The sequence below is a fragment of the Bubalus kerabau genome, chromosome X (genome assembly GCF_029407905.1).
Source record: "Bubalus kerabau isolate K-KA32 ecotype Philippines breed swamp buffalo chromosome X, PCC_UOA_SB_1v2, whole genome shotgun sequence".
In the NCBI taxonomy this organism is placed as follows: domain Eukaryota; kingdom Metazoa; phylum Chordata; class Mammalia; order Artiodactyla; family Bovidae; genus Bubalus; species Bubalus kerabau.
In genome coordinates this window covers 39,870,898-39,898,706 of record NC_073647.1, presented here as the reverse complement: position 1 = coordinate 39,898,706, position 27,809 = coordinate 39,870,898, and the positions used below count along the sequence as shown (strand labels likewise).

The following is a 27,809-nucleotide window of genomic DNA, read 5'->3' as shown; positions in this document are numbered from 1 at the left end:
TGTCAGACTTTATTTTTGGGGTTCCAAAACCACTGCAGATGGTGACTGCAGCCATGATATTAAAAGAAGCTTACTCCTTGGAAGAAAAGTTATGACCAACCTAGATAGCATGTTGAAAAGCAGAGACATTACTTTGCCAACAAAGGTTCCTCTAGTCAAGGCTATGGTTTTTCCAGTGGTCATGTATGGATGTGAGAGTTGGACTGTGAAGAAAGCTGAGCGCCGAAGAATTGATGCTTTTGAACTGTGGTGTTGGAGAAGACTCTTGAGAGTCCCTTGGACTGCAAGGAAATGCAACCAGTCCATTCTGAAGGAGATCAGCCCTGGGATTTCTTTGAAGGAATGATGCTAAAGCTGAATCTCCAGTACTTTGACCACCTCATGAGAAGAGTTGACTCATTGGAAAAGACTCTTGTGCTGGGAGGGATTGGTGGCAGGAAGAGAAGGGGACGACTGAGGATGAGATGGCTGGATGGCATCACTGACTCGATGGACGTGAGTCTGTGTGAACTCCGGGTGTTGGTGATGGACGGGGAGGCCTGGCATGCTGCGATTCATGGGGTCGCAAAGAGTCGGACATGACTGAGTGAGTAAACTGAACTGAACTGAATATTTCTACAACCACACTTGTAATCTTCAATTAGAGAATTTTTTAGAATTTTATAGTCTCCAGTATGGGTGGATCATTTATTAAAATACATAAACCTTTTACTTTCAAAGACATTGTTACCATCACTTTTGTTAGATGACAAATTTTGGTAACAAAGCAGTAAAAATTTCTCTATCAATTTCTTTACCAATATTTGTGATTGAGCATCAACATTTTCCAGTTATTAAAATGAATGCAAATCTCTCATAATTAAAGGGCTCTGTTTTATTTAAGAGTTTTTCTCCTCTCTGGAAATGTTTTATTGACTATGCATAAATTCTGGCTAATGCCATATTTTGATGTGTGCTCAGGAAGTTAAAATCTGTAAGAGAATTTTAATTCATGATCCCTGATTCTTGATCTTGTTTTTAATTCTTGAACCTTAAATTAATACCACAAGTAAAAACAAACAAAAACCTTCCTGATTATGAAGTAGCTAGAAGGCTTTATTTCTTAAAGCATTCCAATGGAACCAAGTCAGGATATTTACACACTCAAGAAAACACTTCTCTTCTATGTAGGATCTAATGTTATAAAAACTAATTGCTTTTTTGTTTTGTACAAGGCATTTGAAAGGCAAAAGAAAGCAATTTGTTATTCACTGACATTATCTGGACTGAAGCAAAATTTAGTTTTCCTTGTCAAATTGATATCACAACTTTCTATTTAGTGTAAACTGGTATATCATAAAGTCAACCCCAAAGCAGTTTGGGAGATACGGAGACTCTCTTTTTTTTCCCCCTCAGTGAACCCATCAGACTCAAGGTTACAAGACAAACAGTGAAGGCCCTGGGAAGCTGTAAGAGAGGCAAGAATGTGGTGGGGTTCACAGAACAGGGCAAGGCTAGCCAGCTCTCCAGAGCCCCTCTGGGTCAAAAACCAATCAGAACCGAGGGTTTTAAGAGACTCAGGAGAAGTCAATACTGTTTTCCTGAATAGGGCTGATGCACCAAATGGATGAACACGACAGCTTTAGTTAAGCACACAGTCACCAAGGATTTTCCCCTTTGCTGAATTTTGGTACTATCGACTGGAAAAGTCTATTGACAGAGGAGCACTCCTCACACAAAAGAATCTGGCTGTTATCTCTACAGTGAAATTTTTGACACAAGTTATGAGAGTGAAATAGGTCTGCACTATCATTCAGAAATGCTGCAAATTTCAAAGATGCAACTCTCATTAATACCTTCCAGATGAAAATCGAGAGACGTGACAGGTAGCTATCCTGTTTGGATTGTGTTCTGAGATCAACCAATTTACAGGCAATCTATTTCAATTTCCCCAAGTCCATCCATAGTTCAACTGTAAGTGCTTTTTAACCTCAATCACTAAAAAATAAAGCTGGGAAAACTTATTAACAACAATGACAACCAAGAAAAAAAAAATAAAAGGGCAAATAGCACCAAGTCTCCATCCTAATTCCTACTCTGATCCTGAAATAGATTTTCTTGAAGTGTAAACTTTGACAGGGCTCATGTGTCAGAGAATGGGTATTACATTGGTTACCACTCCCAGGTCAACATTTCACAGCTGGGCCTCCAATTATATTAATTTGCTTCTTTGTATGAAGTGAAAGTGTTAGTCACTCAGTTGTGTCTGACTCTTTTGCGATCCTATTGACTGTAGCCTGCCAGGCTCCTCTGTCCATGGGATATTCCCAGGCAAGAACACTGGAGTGGGTTGTTGTGTCCTTAAACAGGGTATCTTCCAGACCCAGGGATCAAACCTGGTTCTCCTGCACTGCAGGCAGATTCTTTACTGCCTGAGCCACCAGGTACCCTCCCCTTGCTTCTTTATATAGGAGAATTCAAGATAGGGTCAAAATGAAACTCAAAGCATCATCTGAAGTAGTAAACATATGGCATCCTAAAAATGGTGCTCTTCATTGCACACTCCCATCCAGAAGCTAGGGAAGGCTGTCTTCTCACTGGTAAAGTGAAGTGAAATAAAGTGAAACTTGCTCAGTTGTGTCCGACTCTTTGCGACCCCATGGACTATACAGTCCATGGAATTCTCCAGGCCAGAATACTGGAGTGGGTAGCCTTTTCCTTCTCCAGGGGATCTTCTCAACCCAGGGATCGAACCCAGGTCTCCCACATTGCAGGCAGATTCTTTATTGGCTGAGGCACAAGGGAAGTCCCCAAAAGATTCCAAATGCCACAATAAAGATGGAAGATCCCCTGTGCCAAATCTAAGACCCAGTGCAACCAAATAAATAAATCAGTTCAGTTTAGTCTCTTAGTCATGTCTGACTCTTTGCAACCCCATAGACTGCAGCACACCAGTCTTCCTTGTCTATCGCCAACTCCCAGAGCTTGCCCTAACTCTTATCCATTGAGTTGGCGATGCCATCCAACCATCTCATCCTCTGTTGTCCCCTTCTCCTCCTGCCTTCAATCTTTCCCAGCATCAGGGTCTTTTCCAATGAGTCAGTTCATTGCATCAGGTGGCCAAAGTATTGGAGCTTCAGCTTCAGCATCAGTCCATGCAAGTGAGGCCATTTTTTGACTTTCCAGTTGGTCCATCATTCCAACTGACAACTCTTGAAAATGGACAGGCCCACGTTCAAGCCTTCTGGCCTTCAAGCCTTGACCCCTTCTCTCAGTAAATCCCAGGTTGGTTTTCCTCCAGTACTGGAATGGATCACGTGCCATATAGGGTATCAGCTGTGCCTTTAGGGGCCTTGTGATCCAAACCAAGTGTCTTCACATGGTGCAGTCACCCCACACCATGAGAGGCTTATGCCACAGAGGATCCTGCAGATGCACAGTCCCCATCTCAGGCTCTCTCTGGGCTTGTTAAGGTTCAAGTGCAGTGGAAATGGAGAACTCAGATTTTATTGTCTAATTGATTCAGTTTTACTTGGGAAAATAAGATGTGGCAAGCTCAGATAGCAAGCCATTTATTAGGCCAGTTAGTGCTTACCCAAGCAAAATTATATCCCATCTATTTTAAATAAAAATATTTTTATTTCCCAAGTTCTGAATATTAGGCAGCATATACTTTTTAGGTGTCAGAGAAAATCACAATATTCAGAATAAGAAAATCCCGAATATAGAGGCTGATGCCTGCTGTATCCTTTCTTGTTCTAATCAGGATTATATAATTATAAAAAATTTTAAGATATGTTTCTACATCCCCTATATTGCCATCATGATTCAAATGTGATATTGTTCATAGCACAGTCTGAAAAGAAGCCCTAATATATACCACATACAGCTTCACATGAGGAGTAGCACCTCAAAGAAACCTTCAATTAAGTGAACAAAATTGGAGTTTTACGTGTACCCGGAATGTGGGGAGACACACAAATGTTGACAAAATGGCTCAAGCTGCTCCAGGAAGCACACTGTGTATAAAATGGTTTCTTATTTTCCCAATGAAGATCACTGGCTTAATTCACTTTTCCTTCAAAACTGCAAGTTCCTTGAAGGCATTATAGTATGCTTTGTACCTCTTCATTAAAAAAAAAAAAAAATTACCCCAATTGCTAAGAAGAGTTCTGGGCACATAATGGATGTGCAGTAAACATGTACTGGTTTTCCCAATAGACTGTAAGCTCTAGGATGGCAGGTACCAACAGGCAGTCTTGTACTTCACTGTATATGAATACAAGCCCAATATTGTAGGGATTAAAAATACAAGTGTGTGCATGTGTGCATGCTCAGTTCAGTTCAGTTCAGTCATTCAGTTGTGTCCGACTCTTTGTGACCCCATGAATCGCAGCACGCCAGGCCTCCCTGTCCATCACCAACTCCTGGAGTTCACTCAGACTCTCATCCATCGAGTCAGTGATACCATCCAGCCATCTCATCCTTGGTCATCCCCTTCTCGTCCTGCCCAATCCCTCCCGGCATCAGAGTCTTTTCCAATGAATCAACTCTTCGCATGAGGCGGCCAAAGTGCTGGAGTTTCAGCTTCAGCATCATTCCCTCCAAAGAAATCCCAGGGCTGATCTCCTTCAGAATGGACTGGTTGGATGCTCAGTTGTGTCCAACTCTTTTTGAGCCCATGGACTGCAGCCCACCAGGCTCTTCTGTCCACAGGATTTCTCAGGCAAGAATATTAGAGTTGAGTTGTCATTTCCTCCTCCAGGGGATCTTCCTCACTCAGGGATCAAATCTGGTGTCTCCTGCATTGGCAGGTGGGTTCTTTACCACTGAGCCACAGGGGTTCAAGATATTTTAATATTTACCTTCAATAAATATTTCCCTTTAATAAATCAAAAGTAAGTGAATGAATGAGCTCAGATTGCTCCAGCAATAATTGGATGTGCAAATTGTGAATAAAACTATATTTAGTCCTTCCTATTCAGACACATTTGAAGAAGAAACCTGTAAGTGTGTATCTCAATATGGTTTAATTTATTTATTAAACTTTGCAATTCATTACAAAATTGAGTCATGAAAATTTTATCCAAGAATTAAGATGTACAGATGGCAATACCTACAGCTAAGTCTGTGTTTCAAATATTGCCCTTCCTCAACTCCCTGGCCATTATGACAAGGAAATGCTTAAAAGGTCAGAGAACATGCCTTGAGAATGAGGTTTTTACTCTTAATATTGCTTGGATTGAAAGACCAAGAAAGCCCCAGGTGAATCCAGAAGAGACTTCTCACACATCCGTTTACATTAGCCAAAGGCAAGGTGTGCAATGATGTGATAAATTAGCAATTTGTTGACACTTGTATGCCTTGCATACCAACATTCACCTTACTGGAAAGACATTTATTATTCTATTATGATACTTGTGCCTGTGCTTAGTTGCTCAGTGCTGTCCAACTCTTTGCAACCCCATGGACTGTAGCCCACCAGGATCCTCTGCCCAAGGAGATTCTCTAGGCCAGAGTACTGGACTGGGTTGTCATGCCCACCTCCAAGGGATCTTCCTGACCCAGGAAGCAAACCCACGTCTGTGGCATTGCAGGCAGATTCTTTACAGTCTGAGCCACCAGGGAAATCATTATGCTACTGGTTGGTATCAGTTGGCAGCTTCCTATGAGAGACTGTTAGATGAAAGGATGCCCCCCAAAGCTGCAACCTAAAGACCAAACTCCCTCTGGTGCCTAGTCATCCAACTGTATCAGACCTTGTAATATCCATGGAAATGGCAACAGAGAATCAGCTACTTATTAATATATATGTATAGGTTTACCTTGAAACTAGACCTTGATTGTAATCAGTTCATTAAATGACTCATTCTGCAAATAGCAAAGCTTCCATTATCTTCCAGCCATGGTAGTAGATATGAGATGTACAAAGTTGAGTAATACATGTCCTCTGCTTTCAAGGATATTGAAGCAAAAGAAAAGGCTTATGGTACAACTTTGTACGCAATCCTGTGGGTATACAGAGAAAGCATGGTTCCTCACCCTGGGTGGTAGAGAAAAATTTGTGTATTTTTTTCTAAAATAAATTTATTTAAATTGGAGGCTAATTACTTTACAATATTGTAGTGGTTTTGCCATACATTGACATGAATCTGCCATGGTTGTACATGTGTTCCCCATCCTGAACCCCCTTCCAACATCCCTCCCCATCCCATCCCTCTGGGTCATCCCAGTGCACCAGCCCCAAGCACCCTGTCCCATGCATCAAACCTGGACTGGTAATCTGTTTCATATATGATAATATACATGTTTCAATGCCATTCTCCCAAACCATCCCACCCTACCCATCTCCCACAGAGTCCAAAGGACTGTTCTATACATCTGTGTCTCTTTTGCTGTCTCGCATATAGGGTTATCATTACCATTTTTCTACATTCCATATATATACATTAATATACTGTATTGGTGTTTTCCTTTAGGGCTTACTTCACTCTGTATAATAGACTACAGTTTCATCCACCTCATTAGCTGCACTGCTGCTAAGTTGCTTCAGTTGTGTCCAACTCTGTGTGACCCCATAGACAGTAGCCCACCAGGCTCCCCCATCCCTGGGATTCTCCAGGAAGAACACTGGAGTGGGTTGCCATTTCCTTCTCCATTGCATTCAAGTGAAGTCGCTCAGTCGTGTCCGACCCTTAGCGACCTCATGGACTGCAGCCTACCAGGCTCCTCTGTCCATGGGAGTTTCCAGGCAAGAGTACTAGAGTGGGTTGCCATTTCTTTATCCTCCACCTCATTAGAACTGATTCAAATGTATTCTTTTTGATGGCTGGGTAATATTCCATTGTGTATATGTACACGGCTTTCTTATTCATTCATCCACTAATGGACATCTAGGGTGTGTCTGTGTCCTGGCTACTATAAACACTGCTGTGATGAACACTGGGGTACACGTGTCTTTTTCAATTCTGGTTTCCTTGGTGTGTATGCCCAGCAGTGGGATTGCAGGGTCATATGGCAGATCTATTTCCAGGTTTTTTAAGGGATCTCATCACTGTTCTCCATAGTGGCTGTACTAGTTTGCATTCCCACCAACAGTGTAAGAGGGTTCCCTTTTCTCCACACCCTCTCCAGCATTTATTGCTTGTAGACTTTTGGATAGCAGCACTTATTGCTTGTAGACTTTTGGATAGACTTTTGGATTATGACTGGTGTGAAATGGTACCTCATTGTGTTTTTGATTTGCATTTCTCTGATAATAAGTGATGTTGAACATCTTTTCATGTGTTTGTTAGCAATCTGTATGTCTTCTTTGGAGAAATGTCTGTTTAGTTCTTTGGCCCCTTTTTTGATTGGGTCATTTATTTTTTGAAATTGAGCTGCAGGAGTTGCTTGTATATTTTTGAGATTGATTCTTTGTCCATTGCTTCGTTTGCTATTATTTTCTCCCATTCTGAAGGCTGTCTTTTCACCTTGCTTATAGTATCCTTCGTTGTGCAAAAGCTTTTAATTTTAATTAGGTCCCATTTGCTTATTTTTGCTTTTATTTCCAATACTCTGGGTGGTGGGTCATAGAGGATCCTCCTGTGGTTTATGTCAGAGAGTGCTTTGCCTATGTTCTCCTCTAGGAGTTTTATAGTTTCTGGTCTTACATTTAGATCTTTAATCCATTTTGAGTTTATTTTTGTGTATGGTGTTAGAAAGTGTTCTAGTTTCACTCTTTTACAAGTCATTGACTAGTTTCCCCAGCACCACTTGTTAAAGAGACTGTCTTGCTAAAGAGATTGTATATTCTTACCTCCTTTGTTGAATATAAGGTGTCCATGTGTGTGTGGATTTATCTCTGGGTTTTCTATTTTGTTCCATTGATCTGTATTTCTGTCTTTGTGCCAGTACCATACTGTCTTGATGACTGTAGCTTTGTAGTATAGCCTGAAGTCAGGCAGGTTCATTCCTCCAGTTCCATCATGTATATTAGCATATGTGAAATAGATGATCAGTCCAAGTTCATTGCATGAAATAGGGCACTCAAAACCAGTGCACTCAGTTTATTTTTTAAATTAAAATCCTGTAATACTAAGTGTGGGCTTCTCTGGTGGCTCGGTGGTAAAGAATCCACATGCAATGCAGGAGATCCAGGTTCAATCTCTGGGTTGGGAAGATCCCCTGGAGAAGGGAATGACAACCCACTCCAGTATTCTTACCTGGAAAATCCCATGGACAGAGGAACCTGGCAGGCTACAGTCCATGGGGTCACAAAGAATCAGACATGACTGAGCATACACACAATACTAAGTGTGTTAGTTATCACCTGCTGTGTAAAAAATTACCTCAAAACTTCTTGGCTTACAGCAACAGAATCTATTATCTCAGAATTTCTATGGGTCAAGAATCTAGGTGCACCTTAGCTAGTCCTCTGGTGCTGGTTGTCTTATATGGCTACCTCATCTCAAGTCTCAGTTGGGAAGGATCTGCATCCCTAGTTGGTTCCTTGTAGCATGCAGTTCCTTGTGGTTTCTCACACTGGAAGTTCAGGTACTCAGGATGTCTTCCTTGATGTGTAAACCTCTGGGATGAGGATATAACAACATGATTTTATTAGAATGAGAAGACAAAAAGGCAAGAGACACTGACAGCAGCAAAGTTCTAGCAGGAGGAAACTTAACCGTGGTAATAACATCCTATGATTTTTGCTGGATTCCAGTGATTCAGCTCAGTAGAAGCAAGTCAATAGGTATAGCCCACAAACAAGGGGAGTGGATTACCCAAGTTGTTAACATCAGGAGACTGGGATTACTGAGAGTCATATTAGAAGTTGCTTCCACACTGAGCATTGAGAAGTATGTAGGGAAATAAGTAATACAGCATTCTGTTGGGGAGATAGATTTGGTACCATCATTTTGGAGAGCAATCTGGCAATATTTAGAAAATAATATTGCTTATAGACTGAATGTTTGTATCCCTCCAAAATTCATAACTTGACACTCTAATCCTCTACCTGTGATGGCATTTGGAGGTAGGGCTCTAGGGAGGTAATTAGAGTTGGATTATGTCATGAGGATGGGGGTCTTATGATGGGGTTAATGCCCTTAGAAAAAAAGGAAGAGACAGAGGATAGTCCTCTCTCTGTGTGTGTACCTACTGAGCAAGGCCATGTGACAACATCAAGGAAGAAGGTCCTCATAAAAAACCCAACTATGTTGCCATCCTACTCTTGGCCTTCCAGCCTCCAGAACTGTGTGAAGTAAATGTTTGTTGTTTAAGCCACCAGTCTATGGTGTTCTTTTGTAGCAGCTTGAACAGACTAAGGATATCTACCCAAGATGTTAACATCAGGAGACTGGGATTATTGAGAGTCATATTAGAAGTTGTTTCCACACTGAGTATTGAGAAGTATGTAGGGAAATAAGTGTGAAGTAAATGTTTGTTGTTTATGCCACCAGTCTATGGTGTTCTTTTGTAGCAGCTTGAACAGACTAAGGATATCTACCCAAGATGTTAACATCAGGAGACTGGGATTATTGAGAGTCATATTAGAAGTTGCTTCCACACTGAGTATTGAGAAGTATGTAGGGAAATAAGTAATATAGCATTCTATTGGGTAGATAGATTTGGTACCATCATTTTGGAGAGCAACCTGGCAATATTTAGAAAAAAATATTGCTTATAAAATGAATGTTTGTATCCCTCCAAATCCATATATATAGATTTCTATATCTATGACATAGAAATTCTATTCCTGACTGTATATTTCAGAAAATATATGCAGAAATCCATAAAGGGACATCAATGAGAATGTTTCTCATAACGTTGCTTGTGGCAGAGGAGTGGAAAGTAAACATAAGAGTCCCTCAAGAGAGGAAAGAATGGACAAGTGATACATGGGATACTAATTCTAATGGAACATGATGCAGTATTAGAAACAATGAACTAGGGAAACAGAGAACTGCATAAGTTGAACTTCAAAGTATAAGGTAAGAAACAGAACAAGAATGATGGCACAATGCACCACATTCAAACACACACATATTTAACAGGGCTATATATTTCACAGGGGTACAAACATACATGAGGGTGTAATTCAGACACAACAGAGCAGATGCTTAATGGTGGGAAGGAAATGAGTGGCATACTCCAGGATGAAATAAAAACAGAAAAAAAAAATATAAGAAAAAGAACCTTGTAAAACTCAATGATGATAATATGGCTAGAGTCCAAGAATAGAATAAAAGTAAAAATAAAAGCAACCTTCATGACTGGGCAGTTAATTCTAATCCCTGTCTTTAAGTTGCAGAGCTGGCAGAAAATAATTTAATCAAAATTAGCAGGCTTTAATGCCAGTTGCTCTAGGTAGGGAGATGTTTATTCATGAGAAATGTCCTTTTGTTAGTTTGTAAGACTTATAGCTCCAACAATATTTAAGTTCAACTATATAGCTTTTGGAGGAATTTTGTGTAAAATATTCAAAACACTATTAATTAAGGGTGGGAGATATCAGAACAAACCACTCAGTAGGACAGAGCCTTGGAGACTAGCTCGGAGGAAAAGCGTCTTTCTCTAGCATATGTACAATCACAATTGAACATGGGGATATGAGGCCGGATGGCAGTTCTGCTTAGGAAGACTCTGTTGGGGTGTTAAAGAAAGCCCCTTCTCTATTAATTGAGCCATCTTTGCTTCATTATCATCCCCCCATTCCCACCCTCTGAGGTGTCAGGAATGATTTGCTGAAATGTCTAAGCTATATCTTGGTCTCTCCTGCAACCTGTCCTACACACAGAGATGTCATAATTTGTGCTTTGTGATGTCCAAGCCCCTCCATAGCCACCATTGGCTAGGGGAGTGCCTTGCTGACCAATCAAAACTGAAGGGTGTGGCCCCTTCATTGTCCTGGGAAGCTATATATAGAGCGTGGTCAGTAGGCCTCGGGTAGACCACTGGGAGGCTTCAATATGGCCAAGATGTCCGGGAAACCATCAGAGCCTAATACAGAGACAGACCAACCAACCTCAAGTTCCAAACAGGGGAAGATGAAGAAGGTTCCCAGTCAACACAAATCCGAAAGTGGTGGCAAAGTAAGATGACCCTACTCAAACTATACTTTTTTTCACTGATTCCCTCTCCCCCAAGAATCCTACCTTTGCCCTGCCTGGCTCACACCCACTGCACCTCAGCCCTGACTCCTTCTCATGAACTCCCCCATTCTGTCAATATCACATTTTCTACCCCCCAAACCACTGTCTTTTTGGCCTCACTCTGTTGTCCTATTGTCCTTACAGGCACTGAAGACGGCCACAAAGGTTAAAAAAACCCTTCAAAGAACTTTGAGTAAAAAGGTCTCTGAAAAAACTACCAATTCTATAAGAAAGGCGAAGAAAACTAGACAATCAACACTATTCGGCCATTATCACCGGCTGAATGAGACACTGCGTCAGAATGATCCAGAGCAGAACCAAGAGGAAGTGCAGAAGCCCATCAGTGGACGTAAAGACCTGGGGAGCCAGGTTACTTCAGAGTGAGACCGGGAACCTCAGAAATATCCATGAAGTCTGAGAAATTGCCAAGTGTGTACACATTGAATTTTACAGCAACAGGGTACACTGATGGTAATTCAATAAAAATCAACTTGTGAAAAGTTCTGTGTGTTTCTCCGAGTTCTCTTGTGGTGGTGGTGGGGAGGAGCAGGGAAGGAAGGGAAGAGATGAGTGTGTGAGGAGGGAGGGACAAGGGTCCTGCAGGGTTGGGGGCCAGACTGGCAGAATCACAGTTAACCAGACAGTGGGGGGAAGGAATGCCTCAGGACTGAGTGCTGAAGACAAATTTCTTTAACACTTCAACCCACAAGCAAGACCTAGAAGGGCTCAGCGTTTTTGTATCTAGTAGGTGGCTGGACTTTTCACTTTCATGCGTTGGAGAAGGAAATGGCAACCCATTCCAGTGTTCTTGCCTGGAGAATCCCAGGGATGGCGGAGCCTCGTGGGCTGCCCTCTATGGGGTCGCACAGAGTCGGACACGACTGAAGCGACTTAGCAGCAGCAGCAGCAGCAGCAGCAAGTGGCTGGAGGAGGGGCATGACAGAGTGTAGATAACCAGAACGTATGCGGTTTGAGGTGTGTGTTGTGTGCAGTCACTCAGGCGCGTCCAACTCTTTGTGACCCCCTGGACTATAGCCCACCAGGCTCCTCTGTCCACAGGATTTCCCAGGCAGGAATACTGGAGTGGGTTGCCATTTCCTTCTCCAGGGAATGTAGATGGCAGTATCATGCCAAGAAATAGACAAATCACTTCCAGGACACCCACCTCCAAGAAGTATGTGTGACGTTTCACCTTATGACGTCAGCAACTACAGGTCCTCCAAAAGGCCAAAAGATCTCACTCTACTAAAAATTACTGATAGGTCCCTAAGGACTAAAGTAATGGTGATAGGAAGCCACAAATGCAACACTGATTAGCCCACTTTCTAAGGAAACATGCATGGAGCAGTGGCTTTCCAAGGGCAGGTCAGTGGCAGCTGTCTCTTTTCAGGGCAGGCAATGGTCTACAGAGAACACTAGAACAGTGTTCTCCCTCCCTCAAAAAGTCTTTTGTCTTTATTCCTTCCAAAGTTGCTTTTTTTCTCTGAAGAGACGACTCTTTTAGAGGGGTTTTTCTGAAGTATAAATGACATATAATATGTTGCATATTATAAAGTAACAGTTTGATGAATTTGGTCATATGTGTACACTTGTTAAACCATCACCACAATTTTAAGTGAGAAAATACTCATCTCTCTCAGACATCTCCCCTTCCCCTTTGATAATTGTTCTCTCTTGCCCCTTTCTGCATGCCCATACTCATAATCACTGATTTGCTTGCTGTCTCCATAGATTACATTTTCTAGAATTTTATACAAATGGAACCAATATGTACTCATTTTTATCCAGCTTCTCTTACTCAGCATATTAGAGTCAATGTTCTTGGGTACATCAATAGTACACTTCTTTTTAATATTATGATTGTTGTTTTATTGAGAGTTTAGTAGCATTTAAATGATGCCACAGACTTGCTTTAATTTTATTAAAAAAAATGATCATTGTAAAGCTATGTGCAGTCCTAAGAAATAGAGAGATACCTTATCCACTTTACCCTAGTTTCTCCCAATGGTAATATTTTGAATATCTATAGTACAATATCACAATCAGAAAATTGAAAGTTTTATGATCCATTTACCTTATTCAGCTTCACCAGTTTTACGTGTACGAGCTTGTGTACATGTGTGTGTATAGTTCTATGCAATTTTATCATCTGTGTAGATTCCTGTGGTTATCACCACCACAGTCAAGATACAGGAAGTTTCCCTCCCAAGGAGCTGTCATGCTATTCATCCATATCCACAACTACCTCCCTGCTTCATGATCCCTAGAATCCAGTAATTTGTTCTTTATCTAATTTTGCCATTATAAGAATGCTACATACATGAAATTATGTTAAATAAATGAAATCATTTAACACATTTGTTAATGAGTCAACACTTCGCTTTTTACATTTGGTATAAATCCCTTGAGATCCATTCAAGTAGTTATATGTTATTATTATTATTATTTTTTGCTTTCTTTATTGGTAATATTCTATGATATGAATATACCAGTTAAAAAAAATAAAAAACACTCATTGAAGAATATTTTAGTTGTTTTGCTTTTTTGACTATTACAAATAAAACTGATATGATTGTTCCTGTCTAGGTTTTTCTGTGAAATTAATTTTTTTATTTCTCTGAGATAAATGCCCATAAGAGCAATTGCTGGGTCATATGGTAATAGAGTGCTCAGTTTTGTAAGAAATGTCCATATATCTTTCCAGAGTGGCTATACCAGTTTACAATGCCACCAGTGAGAGAGTCAATTCCTAGGCGGACTGATAAGAAGTTCAGGGTCCCCAAGGAGAGAAAGGGGTCTGGGGCTCTCAAAGTGGAGATTAGGGGTCTGGAATTCTCAAGGAAGATAAAAGGACAAACATTTTTTTCCTCTGCATTCCTTCAGTTCAGTTCAGTCGCTCAGTCGTGTCCGACTCTCTGCGACCCCATGAATCGCAGCACGCCAGGCCCCCCTGTCCATCACCAACTCCAGGAGTTCACTCAAACTCTCATCCATCGAGTCAGTGATGCCATCCAGCCATCTTATCCTCTGTCGTCCCCTTCTCCTCCTGCCCCCAATCCCTCCCAGCGTCAGAGTCTTTTCCAATGAGTCAACTCTTCGCATGAGCTGGCCAAAGTATTGGAGTTTCAGCTTTAGCATCATTCCTTCCAAAGAAATCCCAGGGCTGATCTCCTTCAGAATGGACTGGTTGGATCTCCTTGCAGTCCAAGGGACTCTCAAGAGTCTTCTCCAACACCACAGTTCAAAAGCATCAATTCTTCGGCGCTCAGCTTTCTTCACAGTCCAACTCTCACATCCATACATGACCACAGGAAAAACCATAGCCTTGACTAGACGGACCTTTGTTGGCAACGTAATGTCTCTGCTTTTCAATATGCTATCCAGGTTGGTCATAACTTTCCTTCCAAGGAGTAAGCATCTTTTAATATCATGGCTGCAGTCACCATCTGCAGTGGTTTTGGAACCCCAAAAAATAAAGTCTGACACTGTTTCCACTCTTTCCCCATTATTTCCCATGAAGTGATGGGACCGATGCCATGATCTTCATTTTCTGAATGTTGAGTTTTAAGCCAACTTTTTCACTCTCCTATTTCACATTCATCAAGAGGCTTTTTAGTTCTTCGCTTTCTGCCATAAGGGTAGTGTCATCTGCATATCTGAGGTTATTGATATTTCTCCTGGCAATCTTGATTCCAGTTTGTGCTTCTTCCAGCCCAGTGTTTCTCATGAGGTACTCTGCATATAAGTTCAATAAGCAGGGTGACAATATACAGCCTTGACGTACTCCTTTTCCTATTTGGAACCAGTCTGTTGTTGCATGTCCAGTTCTAACTGTTGCTTCCTGACCTGCATACACATTTCTCAAGAAGCAGGTCAGGTGGTCCGGTATTCCCATCTCTTTCAGAATTTTCCACAGTTTATTGTGATCCACACAGTCAAAGGCTTTGACATAGTCAATAAAGCAGAAATAGATGTTTTTCTGGAACTCTCTTGCTTTTTCGATGATACAGTGGATGTTGGCAATTGGGCTCTGGTTCCTCTGCCTTTTCGAAAACCAGCTTGAACATCTGGAAGTTCACGGTTCACGTATTGCTGAAGCCTGGCTTGGAGAATTTTGAGCATTACTTTACTAGCGTGTGAGATGAGTGCAATTGTGCGGTAGTTTGAGCATTCTTTGGCATTGCCTTTCTTTGGGATTGGAATGAAAACTCACCTTTTCCAGTCCTGTGGCCATTGCTGAGTTCTCCAAATTTGCTGGCATATTGAGTGCAGCACTTTCACAGCATCATCTTTCAGGATTTGAAATAGCTCAACTGGAATGTCATCATGTCCACTAGCTTTGTTCGTAGTGATGCTTTCTAAGGCCCACTTGACTTCACATTCCAGGATGTGTCTGGCTCTAGGTGAGTGATCACACCATTGTGATTATCTGGGTCATGAAGATCTTTTTTGTAGAGTTTTTCTGTGTATTCTTGCCACCTCTTCTTAATATCTTCTGCTTCTCTTAGGTCCATACCATTTCTGTCCTTTATTGGGCCCAAATTTGCATGAAATGTTCCCTTGGTATCTCTAATTTTCTTGAAGAGATAATTACACAACTCAGTTTAAACTCTGTACTAGGGATTATACAACAACAATGTATCTGGCTGGAGGACAGTTTCTCCTTCCTGAAAACCTTTTGACTAATCCTGATATCTTAGAATGTATATTATGGGAGTGGGTCTGGAGGATCTTTCTATTGTTAAATTCTAATCTTGTTATCATAAAATGTAAATTGCTGGAGCAGGTCTGGTAAAAATTTTCACAAACTTGAGACACTCTTTTGATTCACTGTAATAACTAATTAAAACTCCATTGCTAACACTAGCAAAGGGGTACTCTTTCTGCCCCCTTCTGATGTCTATGTCAAAGGTTTCTCCATCCCTTTTATACTTTAATAAAATTCTATTGCACAAAAGCTCTGAGCGATCAAGCCTCGTCTCTGGCCCCAGATTGAATTCTTCTCCTCCGGAGGCCAAGAATCCTAGTGTCTTTCATGGATCAGCAACAACCTTTCACCAGCAGTTCCTCTGCGTTCTCATCAGTATTCGGTGTTATCATTTTTTTTTTAATTATTTTAAGTCATTCTGGTTCACATGTAGTGATCTCTCACTGAAGTTTTCATTTGCATTTCCCTTATGGTAAGTGTTGAACATCTTTTTATGTACTCATTTGCCATCTGTGTATCCTTCATTGAGATTTCTATTCATGTCTACAGCTTACTTTTTTAACACTGGTAGAATCAGACTTTGATGAATTTGAACACAAAGCACAGGTTTCCAGGTATACAGAAATACATCTCCATTTTACAACTTCTTTTTAAAAAAAATCTCAATCTTTTTGGACAGGGATAAAATAATAAACTGTTTCTTATTTAAGCAACAAGACCTTTCTTACTGTAATCTTATGGGCTTTTTAAAGAGCTTATAATCTGAATTTCTAGAACTTCTTGTAACCGTATATATACTTTGCTTTCTACACCCACCTACCAACTAGGTGGTTATTGCCTCCTGGATTGTGGTGAGTTTTTCCATGGTTAAATGATGTCTTAATTTCTGTATCAACACAGAGCCTCTTTGTTGGACTCCATAAGTAATATTTTCTTCCTCTAGTCTGGCATTATAGTCCCTTTAGGCTTTTTGTTCCCTCTTCATGAAATACATGTAGATGCTCATGTACATCCCCTGCTTACAAGATGCTGGATCGGGAGTCCTATCCTTGACATGTAGGATCATCTATTAGAGGCTTATAGTGTGCATTTCCTTCTACTACAAATGCAATGGTCTGCATTATGACAGAGTTATTAACTTTTCTTTATTCTATCACTCCATCCATCTTTGGTCCTTTCCCATGGGGAACTGCAACTGAGTCCAGTCCTTCTAGCACACTCTACAGTAGTTGTGGTGGGTAACACTGAAAGCCTGAAACTCCCAGTCATAAAATCCAGTGACTATCTTGAAACTTAAAGTCTCATAGACAAGAGAAAACTCTACAGCCATACCATATTGAGGTTTCAAGGGATATTTCTCTATGCTCAGCAGCTCATCAATAGTCTGTCTTCTCCATTTCTTGGCCAATTAGCAAAAGAAGAACTATCATACAACAGACATGATGATAAAGGAACACCTGGCCTATAATTTCAAGTTGATATACTAGAAAAGTTCTTGCCCTCTCCCTTCACTCAGGCACTGGACTACTAGCCATACTTGAGCAGAGAGAATAGTCCACTGAAAATCACTCTGTTGGCTACATCCATTTATACGAGTTCCTGAAGTCTTATTTGTCATCATACTTTTGATGTTTATAATATCTAAGTCAGCACAAGGGGAAAATGGCAGTAGGTCCACTCATGATAGCTAAACATCACACTGAAGCTGAGTTCTACAGGGGCCCAGGCCAGTATATGGAGGTCTGGAGGGAGCACCTGATTGCAAATGTGGGGAAAATGAATCTCTTTAGCAGCATGGCTGACCTTGTTCCAATAAACATCCTCTGAATCCAGCTCTGCTGCTGCTAAGTCGTTTCAGTCGTGTCTGACTCTGTGTGACCCCATAGACGGCAGCCCACCAGGCTCCCCCATCCCTGGGATTCTCCAGGCAAGAATACTGGAGTGGGTTGCCATTTCCTTCTCCAATGCATGAAAGTGAAAAATCAAAGTGAAGTCGCTCAGTCGTGTCCGACTCTTAGCAACCTCATGGACTGCAGCCTACCAGGCTCCTCCATCCATGGGATTTTCCAGGCAAGAGTAATGGAGTGGGGTGCCACCTTGGAAAGTAAAAACAAAGGCCAAGAGAAATCACCTTTCAAATTCACTTAATACTTTTCTTTCTTCATTCTTATCAGTGAGAGTTGGAAGTCAGTCTATTTTCTCCTAGTCCAGTCTTGTTTAAGGCCTTCGTTTCTCTTCAGTGGTTTTGTGTCCTCCTGACTGGTAAACCCTTAGTATCCTTAGTCCAAACCAGATAGACTATCCTTAGGGCTGCATGTCTTTGGTAATGAGCACTGAAATTAAAACAAACAAAATAGCACACTTATGAAACAGCAAAAGAGACACTGATTTATAGAACAGTCTTTTGGACTCTGTGGGAGAGGGAGAGGGTGGGATGATTTGGGAGAATGGCATTGAAACGTGTATAATATCATATATGAAATGAGTCGCCAGTCCAGGTTCGATGCACGATACTGGATGCTTGGGGCTGGTGCACTGGGACGACCCAGAGGGATGGTATGGGGAGGGAGGAGGGAGGAGGGTTCAGGATGGGGAGCACATGTATACCTGTGGTGGATTCATTTTGATATATGGCAAAACCAATGCAATATTGTAAAGTTAAAAAATAAAATTAAATTAAAAAAAAAATAGCACACTTAGGGTTTCCAGTTCTCAAATAATTTTCTCTAGTGTGTGAGTCCTTGTTGTTGTTGGCCTGTTCCTTCTTAAGTCATTATGCCTCCTTCTCCAGTTTTTATACTCTTTTTAAGAGTTTCTCTGTCTGATTTCTGTCTATAACGTTTTTAGCAATAAAATGATAACCCCAGGAATAAAGGAATCATACAGGTTCACCACATGTACTTATTGTGGGTCACAGATGTAGTCCATTTTCTAGTTGGATTTTTAAATTTTATCACTATTGAATGTCAAGAGTCCATTATACATTTTTGGCTTCCCTGGTGACTCAGACAGTAAAGAATCTGCCTGCAGTGTGGGAGACCTGGGTTCAATCCCAGGGTCAGGAAGATCCCCTGGAGAATGGAATGGCAACCAACTCTAGTATTCTTACCTGGAGAATTCCATGGACAGAGGAACCTGGAGGGTCACCATCTATGGGGTTGCAGAGTTGGACATGACTGAACAACTAACACTTTATACATTTTAGATACAATTCCTTTGTCAGATAATGTTATTTATATTTTTCCCAGCCTGTAGCTTATGTTTCATCATCATTACAGCATGCTTTACAGAGTAAAAGTTATAATTATGTTTATGAATATTTCCTTTTATGTATCATGCTTTTGGTGTCTAAGGACTTTCAGTTGGTCTTAGGCACTGAACATCTCTAAAATTATAGAGTTTTGCATTTAATCCATGATTTGTCCTTTGTTTTTGTATAAGGTATAAGATTTGGGCCAAGGTTCTTTTAAAAAATTTAACTATAGATGTCCAATTGCTCTAGGAAAATCTGTTTAAAAAGGCTACTCTTCCTCCATTTTCCTTTTTATCAAAAATAGTTGAGAATATTGTTTTGAGTCTATTTCTGGATTCTTTATTCTGTTCCATTAATATATGTGTCCACCCCTCAGCAAACACCATGCTACCTTCAGTATTGTGACTATATAGTAAACCATAATACTAGGTAGAGAGACTCCTTCCACTTTATTCTTGTATTCTTTGTAGTTTTATTATCAGAGTAATACTGGCTTAATAAAAAGGGATGAGAAATGTTTTCATCCTCTTTGATTCTGTGATAGAAATTGTAAATTGACATTTACTCTTCTTTAAGTGTTTGGTAGAGTTTTCCAGTGAAATCATATGGGCATGGGTATATTTCAGGACAAAGTGTTTGGTAGAGTTTTCCAGTGAAATCATATGGGCATGGGTATATTTCAGGACATAAGCCACAAATTCAATCTATTTATTGGTTATATATATTGCCTATATAACATGGTTGGGGCGGGGGTTATGGTAATTTGGGATTATTTCAAAGGATTGATTCATTTCTTCTAATTTTTCAAGTTTACTAGTTAATAACCGCATCTACCTATTATCCATTTAATGACTGCAGGATATGTGGTGACATACCCTGTTTTATCCCTGATATCCATCATTGTCATCTCTAACTTTCTCTTTTCAGTCTTGCCAAAGGTTTATCAATTTTATTGATTTGGGTGGAATAAATAGAGAAAGTCAATAAGAAAATAAAACATTCTTCCTTTCAATTTCATTGATTTCTGCTCTTTATTAATTTCCCTCCACTTGCTTTGGGTTTTTCCTCTTTCCCCTATATTCTTTAGGTAAGAACTTAGGTCTCTGATTCAAGGCCTTTCCTTTTTTCTAATGTAAGCATTTAATGTGATAGATTTCTCAGTGCTACTTTAGTTGCATTCCATATATTTCGATATGTCTTTTCATTTTCATTCAATTCAATGTCTTTATTAAAGGTTTTCCTTTGAGATTTTGTCCTTAACCTATGGATTAATTACAAACATACTTAATTGCCAATTGTTTAAAGATTTTCCTGTTGTCTTTCATATTTACGGAATTCTAGTTTGATTCCATTATGCTTTGAAAATATGTTCTGTAGGATTTCATTGTCTTCAACTTGTTGAGGCTCATTTTATGGCCCAGCATAGAGACTATCGTGGTATGTGTTCTGCAGAGACCCTTGAAACGAGTGTGTACTTTGCCGTTGTTGAGCAGAGTGTTATATATATATAAATTAGGTCCTGTTGGTCTTTGTATTCTTCAGTCATTCTCTTTGTTGATTTTCTGCCTAGTAGTTCTATCATTTGCTGAGTGTTAGGTGTTTGAAGTCCAAGTATAACTGTGGCTAGGTCAATGTCCTCTTTCAACTCTTGTCAGTCTTTCCTTTATATGTATTTGGAAACTCTGTTGCTTGCTTGATACACATTCAGTTGTATCTGTGGTGGATTGATACTTTAATAATCATGTAACATCCCTCTTTGCTCTTAGTGATTTTTATTGCTATGATGTCTACTTCATCTGATACTAATACAGTTATTCCTACTTTTTATTTTAATTGTGATAAAATACACATAACAAAATTCATCATCTTAACCATTTTAAAGCATCATTTCAGTAATATTAAATCCATTTACATAAGAAATCTCAAAACTGTTTTCACCTAGGAAAACTGAAATTGTACCCATTAAGCAACAACTCCTTAGTCCCCTTCCCTCCATTTCTCCATTCAACTTTCTGTTTCTATGAATTTAACAACTCTAGGTTGTTGTTGTTTAGTTGCAAAATTATTTCCAACTTACTGTGACCCCATAGACTGCAGCATGCCAGGCTTCCGCGTCCTTCACTATTGTCTGGAGTTAGCACAATCTCATGTCCATTGAGTCCATGATGCCATTCAACCATTTCATTCCACTGTTCCCTTCTCCTCCTGCCCTCAATCTTTCCCAGCATCAGGGTCTTTTCCAATCAGTTCATTCTTTGCATTATGTGGCCAAAGTATTGGAGCTTCAGCTTCAACATCACTCCTTCCAATGAATATTCATAATTGATTTCCTTTAGTATTGACTGGCTGGATCTCTGGTTGTCCAACGGACTCTCAAGAGTCTTCTTCAGGAGAGAACAAGATGGCTGAATAGGTGGATGTGGAGTACATCTCTCTCCACCAATACATCAAGAATACACCTCAGACACCGAAGTGCATGCAGAACACCAGCTGAGGGCAGACAGGAGTATCTGATGAGCAGAAAAGAATATACAGAACCATGCAAAACTCGGTAGGACAAAGGAACTAGGGGGAAACACAAGAGTGTTAGTGGGACTGGACCTGCATTCGGAAGGTGAGGGAACTGAAGCAGGGGTCTGATCCCCTCACTGGGGCAATTGTCTGAGTCAGAGGAGAAACATTTAAGGCTGAGAGTGAAACAGCTGATCTGTGGCAGCCTAAATGGAATGAGAATCAGACATTCCTTGCTGCAGCCATACATACAGCAGACAGGGACACAGGTCCCCTGGAAGGTGAAGCTTCTGGGAGCTGGAATTTAGGAATTGTGTAGCAATTCCAGGGCAAGGGTTGCCATTGACTGTGGACAGACAGATCTAGGGGATGTGAGTAAGGGGACTGTGGTGGGAAATGCCTGTGGAGGAAGGCCAGGCAGCCAGGGAAGCAAGGTGATACTACTGAGTCATCCATAGGGGGTGGAGCCATCACCATAGCCTCTCTCCCCACACTAGGATCAGCAGCTGAACAATAGAGAGATTGGCCCGTCAGGCACCTGACTCACTGAACTACAGAGTAGGAACCCACTCAGGGTGCCCCTTTAAGTGCCTGAAACACCAATCTACAGAGTAGGACCCCAGCCAGGGGGGCTCCTCTATATGCCTGATGCACAGAACAACAGAGCAGGACCCCAGGCATGGGAGCCCTCTAAGTGCCTGAACAGGCAGAGCTACAGAGAAAGACTGGCCAAAGAGGCCTTCTGATAGCCAGCTGCAAGAGGCTCGAAAAAAGAAAAACAAACAAACAAAAAAAAACAAACAAAAAAAACTCTGATAGGGCCATAAATCCTAGAGCAGAGGCAGTCTGTGTCCCAGCACACTTGGCACCACCAGGGTCCCTGCAAGCCAAGCACCTGCGCCACCTTTATGCTCAACTCTTACTGGGGCAGAGCTGCTGCAGGCAAAAAAGATTCTTGCATCTGTGCACACAGGGTCACTTTGGTCATGTCCGACTCTTTGCGACCCTGTAGACTGTAGCCTGCCAGGCTTCTCTTTCTGGGAAGGGGTTTCTCCAGGCAAGAATACTGGAGCGTATTGGCCAATACTGATTGCCATACCCTTCTAGAGCACTATATTTCCTGCTGCCCTAGCTACCAACTTCCCTGAGTACTTGGTGCTGCCAGAACTCCTGTGACCCAAACAGCTGCACCGCCTCCACACCTGGCCCTCATAGAGGCAAACCCAAGGCCTCCAGGGAAGCTTCAGAAGCAGTCCCCAGTGGACAACCCACACGCAGAGGTGGAAATAAAACTACAGTTGAAACCCAGGGGCAGTGTGGCTAAGGAAGAAGACCCTAAACCTTCCCACCAGCTGTACAACCTGTAGATTAAATCTCAGACTCTGCCTATGGAATATATAAAAGGACATTGAAAACACTTACGAAAGAAAATACACTAGTTCTGATAGCTGTGGACATTGTAGGCAAGAATACACAGGAGTAGGACCAGATTAGAATCTGAGCTGCCCCCACAGCAGGTCCAGAAATCAGCACAGAGTTGAAGGGTATCCTAAGGACATGAGGTAGACTGTGACTCCCAGTGAGAGAAATGACTCTAACAGCAGTGACTCAAGAAAAACATTTATTATTCTTATGTTTAGACTTGTACTGTAGATTCTTTTGGATTTTATTTTTCCTTTTATCCCCCTCTGTTGTCAGTTCAGTTCAGTTGCTCAGTCATGATCAAGTTGGGTTTGTTCCAGGGATGCCAGGATTCTTCAATATTCTCAAATCAATCAATGTGATACAGCATATTAACAAATTGAAAGATAAAAACCATATGATCATCTCAATAGATACAGAAGAAGCCTTTGACAAAATTCAGCACCCATTTATGATTAAAACTCTTCCAAAAATTGGCATAGAAGGAACCTACCTCAACATAGTAAAGACCATATATTATAAGCCTACAGCAAATATTCCCAATAATGAAAAACTGAAAGCATTCCTCCTAAGATCAGGAACAAGACAAGGGTCTCCACTTTCACCTCTATTATTCAACATAGTTCTGGAAGTCCTAGCTACAGCAATCACAGAAGAAAAAGAATTAAAAGGAATCCAGATTGGAAAATAAGTGAAGTTCACAGTGTTTGCAGATGACATGATACTGTACCAAGAAACCCTAAAGATAGTATAAAGAAATTACTAGAGCTAATCAATGAATTTAGCAAAGGTGCAGGATACAAAATCAATACACAGAAATTACTTGTATTTGTATATACTAATAATGAAAAATCAGAAAAAGAAATTAAAGAATCAACCCCATTCACCATTGCAACAAAAAGAATTAAATATCTAGGAATAAACTTACCTAAGGAGACAAAATAACTGTACACAGAAAATTATAAGACATTAATGAAAGAAATCAAAGATGACACAAACAGATGGAGAGATATTCCATGTTCCTGGGTAGGAAGAATCAATATTGTGAAAATGACCATACTAAAAAATGCAATCTGCAGATTCAATGTGATCCCTATCAACTTACCAGTGGCATTTTTCACTGAACTAGAACAAAAAAATTCACAGTTTTATGGAAACACAAGACCCCGAATACCCAAAGCAGTCCTGAGAAAGAAGAATGGAGCTGGAGGAATCAACCTTCCTGACTTCAGATTACACTACAAAGCTACAGTCATCAAGACAGTATTTTACTGTCACAAAAACAGAAATACAGACCAGTGGAACAAGATAGAAAGCCCAGAAATAAACCCATGCACCTATGGGTAGCTTATTTTTGACAAAGGAGGCAAGAATACACAGTGGGGCAAAGACAGCCTCATCAATCAATAGTGCTGGGAAAACTGGACAGCTACATGTAAAAGAATGAAATTAGAACACTTCCTAACACCATACACAAAGATAAACTCAAAATGGATTAAAAACCTACATGTGAGACCAGAAACTATTAAACTCTTAGAAGAAAACATAGGCAGAACACTGCATGACATAAATCAAAGCAAGATCCTATTTGACTTACCTCCTAGAGTAATGGATATAAAAAGAAATGTAAACAAGTGGGAACTGATTAAACTTAAAAGCTTTTGCACAGCAAAGGAAACATAAGCAAGGTGAAAAGAAAACAATCAGAATGGGAGAAAATAATAGCAATTGAAATAACTGACAAAGGATTAATTTCCAAAATATACAAGCAGCTCATACAACTCAAGACCAGAAAAACAAACAACCTAGTCAAAAAGTGGGAAAAAGACCTAAACTGACATTTCTCCAAAGACATACACATATCTAAGAAACACATGAAAAGATGCTCAACATGGCTTATTATTAGAGAAATGCAAATCAAAACCACAATGAGATATCACCTCACACCAGTCAGAATGGCCATCATCCAAAAGTCTACCAACAATAAATGCTGGAGAGGGTGTGGAGAAAAGGGAATGTTCTTGCACTGTTGCTGGAAATGTAAATTGATACAGTCACTATGGAAGACAGTATGGAGATTCCTTGAAAAACTAGGAATAAAACCACCATATGACCCAGCAATCCCACTTCTATGCACATACCCTGAGGAAACCAAAACTGAAAGAGACACATGTATCCCACTGTTCATTGCAGCACTATTTACAATAGCTAGACCATGGAAGCAACCTAGATGTCCATCAACAGACGAATGGATAAAGAAGTTGTGGTACATATTCACAATGGAATATTACTCACATTAAAAAGGAACACATTTGAGTCAGTTCTAATGAGATGGATGAACCTAGAACCTATTATACAGAGTGAACTAAGTAGGAAAGAGAAAGATAAAAATTATCATATTCTACCACTTGTAAGAGAATGAAACTAGAACACTTTCTAACACCATACACAAAAATAAACTCAAAATAAATAAAAGATCTAAACGTAAGACCAGAAACTATAAAACTCCTAGAGGAAAACATAGGCAAAACACTCTCTGACATAAACCACAGGAGGATCCTCTATGACCCACCTCCCAAAATATTGGAAATAAAAGCAAAAATAAACAAATGGGACCTAGTTAAAATTAAAAGCTTCTGCACAACAAAGGAAGCTATAAGCAAGGTGAAAAGACAGCCTTCAGAATGGGAGAAAATAATAGCAAATCAAGCAACTGACAAAGAATTAATCTCAAAAATATACAAGCAACTCCTGCAGCTCCATTCCAGAAAAAAAAAAAAAAAAAAAAAGACCCAATCAAAAAATGGGCCAAAGAACTAAACAGACATTTCTCCAAAGAAGACATACAAATGGCTAACAAACACATGAAAAGATACTCAACATCACTCATTATCAGAGAAATGCAAATCAAAATCACAATGAGGTACCATTTCATGCCATTCAGAATGGCTGTGATCAAAAAGTCTACAAGCAATAAATGCTGGAGAGGGTGTGGAGAAAAGGGAACCCTCTTACACTGTTGGTGGGAATGTGAACTAGTACAGCCACTATGGAGAACAGTGTGGAGATTCTTTAAAAACTGGAAATAGAACTGCCATATGACCCAGCAATCCCACTGCTGGGCATACACACCGAGGAAATCAGAATTGAAAGAGAGACGTGTACCCCAATGTTCATCACAGCACTGTTTATAATAGCCAGGACATGGAAGCAACCTAGATATCCATTGGCAGATGAATAGATAAGAATGCTGTGGTACATATACACAATGGACTATTACGTAGCCATTAAAAATAATACATTTGAATCAGTTCTAATGAGGTGGATGAAACTGGAGCCTATTATACAGAGTGAAGTAAGCCAGAAAGAAAAACACCAATACAGTATACTAACGCATATATATGGAATTTAGAAAGATGGTAATGATAACCCTGTATGCGAGACAGCAAAAGAGACACAGATGTGTAGAACAGTCTTTTGGGCTCTGTGGGAGAGGGCGAGGGTGGGATGATATGGGAGAATGGCATTGAAACATGTAAATTATCACATGTGAACAAATCGCCAGTCCAGGTTCGATGCATGATACAGGGTGCTCGGGGCTGGTGAACTGGGATGACCCAGAGGGATGGGATGGGGAGGGAGGTAGGAGGGGGGTTCAGGATGGGGAACTCATGTACACCCATGGCTGATTCATGTCAATGTATGGCAAAACCAATACAATATTGTAAAGTAAAAAAAATAAATTAATTAAAAAAATCACATTCTAACACACATGTATGGAATCTAGAAAAATGGCACTGAAGAATTTATTTTCAGGACAGCAATGAAGAAACATTCATAGAGAGTAGACTTATGGACATAGGGAGAAAGGAGGAGAGGGTGAGATGTACGGAAAGAGTAACATGGAAACTTACATTACCATATGTAAAATAGAGAGCCAATGGGAATTTGCTGTATGGCTCAGGAAACTCAAACAGGGGCTGTGTATCAACCTAGAGCAGTTGGATGGGGAGGGAGATGGGAGGGAGTTTCAAAAAGGAAGGAATATATGTATACCTATGGCTGATTCATGTTGAGGTTTGACAGAAAATAACAAAATTCTATAAATCAATTATTCTTCAATAAAAAATAAATAAATAGAAAAAAATAGAATCTTCTTGAGCACCACAATTTGAAAGCATCAATTCTTCAGCACTCATCCTTCTTTGTGGTCCAGCTCTCTCAACGATACACAACTACTGGAAAAACCATAGCTTTGACTATACAGCTCTAGGTATCTCATATAAATGGAATCATACAATATGTCTTTTTATAACTGGTTTATTCATTTGGCATAATGTTCTTAAGGTTCACAGATGCTGTAATAATGTGTCACAATTCCCTTCCTTTTTTATGGCTAAATAATATCACATTGTATGTACAGACTACATTTTTTTTTTATCAATTCACCTATTAATAAAAACTTGAGTTACTTCTATCATTTGCCTATTGTGAATACTGCTGCTATGAGCATGGGTATACAAATGTGTCTTCAAGATTCCTGCTTACAGATCCTTTTGTGTATATAGCCTAAAATAAAATTGCTGGAACATATGCCAAATTCCACTTTCTCTCTCTCTCTTTTTTTTTTTTTTTGCAAAACCTCCCTATTGTTTTCCATAGTGGCTGCACCAATTTATAGTTTCACCAACAGTATACAAGGGTTCCACTTTCTCCACATCAGCTTGTGCTGAGATTGAGTGCTTGGAGTTGCTGAAGAGTTTTTCTCAATGTTGGTTTGCTATTCTTAGTTTTTGGTTGC

At 40.2% G+C, this 27,809-nt stretch overlaps 1 pseudogene; it reads right to left on the bottom strand.

Moving 5' to 3' along the window:
* Positions 1-16,616: 16,616 nt before the first annotated feature.
* On the bottom strand, positions 16,617-17,409 carry LOC129639093 (tRNA pseudouridine(38/39) synthase-like; annotated as a pseudogene).
* Between the last annotated feature and the right edge of the window lie 10,400 nt (positions 17,410-27,809).